We start from the raw sequence: 2114 nt of genomic DNA on the forward strand, positions 1-2114 counted from the left end.
TGAAGCCATAACTAATGCAACAGCCGTCCCAGGGTGCTAGTGACCTAGTTAGGGATATGGATTTGGGTTTTAATGCTTACAGGGTTTCTGTTCCTTGTTCCTGAATAAATGGGAGTTGGATGGGAGGTCTGTGCATAAAGCCAAGACTTTAGAATACCAGCAACCCTGGAGAAAGGGGAATAATAAGCTCCATTTACAGAATTGAGGGGTGATAAAAAAGTTCATTGATATCATGAATGGGACATGGAAAAACAAATTCTTTGAATCCCTGGGTCTGCAACTGAAGTGGAATTATAACACTCAAGGAGTGAAAAATCACAAGGAAGGCATTAATATACGAATAGGTTTAGAGTGATTGATACTTATGGGGCACCTAGAAAAGCAAACGCAAAACCTCTTCAGTGAAGCTCTTTAGTAACTCAGTCTCCATGAGAGTCAAAATGACTTTGGTAAATTGAAATGTTTACAGGAGAGTTTCCCTCTTTTTCTCACTACTATAATGTAAAGCGTACTTCCTTAACTTAATAAAGGATTTAAAAACACAGACACCTACAATAAATACACAAACGTGCAAAGTGAGAAGAAGTTCCTTAACTCTCTGGGAAAAACGGAATGCCCAGTTAGTTGGGATCCTAGGCAGTTCACTAGGACACATTAAAAAAAAAAGGAAAGGCGACAGTAAGGGGTGGGTGACAGCCAGGGTGAGCATGTCTGTGTTTCACTGGCCTGGAAGGGAAATTGTGTGGTTGAGTTGATGGGGACTGGACATTTTAGATATGTTTGGCAAACCTGGTGCACCACCATGCTGTCCTCAAGACTTGTGTGTTTCTGGACACTACCTTTCAGGGTTTTCCACCCAGATTTCAGCAAAGACTCCCCTGTTGTGAAGAATTCCATCACGACGAATCAATGGCTCTTAACAGTCAGCAGGGAATATGCTACCAAGACAAGAATTGGGGTCCAACGTGGGAAAACTGGCCAAGAACTCATTGGAACCATCGACAGAAAAATATTTAAAATTGATCAGATGGGAAGATGGTTTATTGCTAGATGGGCTGCTGTTGGTCTTGGAGCATTGTGCTGCTATTGCTTGGGGATGTCTCACGGGATTGGAATTATTGGAAAGTCTGTAATTTGGTCTCAGTATGTGAAGGACAGAATTCTACCTTGATATACTTAGGAAGTATTGGTTTAATAGCTTTGTCTGTCGCGGCAGTGAGCAGAACTTCTATTATCATGAACTTCATGATGAGAGGCTCTTGGGTGAAAATTAGTACAACCTTTGCAGCCATGATTGGAGCTGCAGTGTTGGCACAATCAATGCCATATAACTGGAGCCCCAGCCCAAAGTATCTTTCTTGGTTACTACATTTTGATATGATGGGCACAGTGTTGGCTCTTCTGACGACATTGGGGGGGGGGGGCTTCCTTTAAGCTGTGTGATACACAGTGCTTATTGTGGGGGGCCTCTCTACTGTGGCCATGTGTGCTTCCAGTGGGACGTTTCTGAACATGGGAGCACCCCTGGGACTGGGCCAGGGCCTCATCTATATCCTCACTGGAACCTGTGTTTCTTCCACCTACCACTGTGGCTGGTGCCACGTTGTACTCAGTGGCAATTTATGGTGGATTAACTCTTTTCATCATGTTCCTTCTATATGATATGCAGGAAGTAATCAAGTGTGCAGAAATAGTACCAGTAGATGGAGTTCAAAAATATGATCCCATCAATTTGATGCTAAGAATCTACATGGATACATTAAATATATTTATGTGAGTTGCCAGTATTGTAGCAACTGGAAGCAACAGAAAGAAGTGATGTGAACCAGCTTCTGACTTCTTTAATGCATCAGATATCTTGCTTGTTTAGTAGGGGAAGGTATGCATTAAACAGTTTATTCAAGCAGCTTTCATCAAAGTTTAGAATATAAGAACTTGTCATCATGTTTCAAATGTTCCAGTCATGTGATGCTTCAGGTCTACTTTTTCTTCTGGAGAAAAAATTCAGTAGTTCTCTTCCAAATAAGCACACACATTTCCAATTATAATATTTGAGTAATGCTAAAATGTTCCAATGAATGTGAAAACTGAGGTTTGTGTCTTGAGAATTTAAG

At 41.3% G+C, this 2114-nt stretch overlaps 1 pseudogene; it reads left to right on the top strand.

Moving 5' to 3' along the window:
* The first annotated feature begins 802 nt into the window (after window positions 1-802).
* LOC117012539 (growth hormone-inducible transmembrane protein-like) lies at window positions 803-1819 on the top strand (annotated as a pseudogene).
* The last annotated feature ends 295 nt before the right edge of the window (window positions 1820-2114 follow it).

This window comes from Rhinolophus ferrumequinum, chromosome 20 (genome assembly GCF_004115265.2).
Source record: "Rhinolophus ferrumequinum isolate MPI-CBG mRhiFer1 chromosome 20, mRhiFer1_v1.p, whole genome shotgun sequence".
NCBI lineage: Eukaryota > Metazoa > Chordata > Mammalia > Chiroptera > Rhinolophidae > Rhinolophus > Rhinolophus ferrumequinum.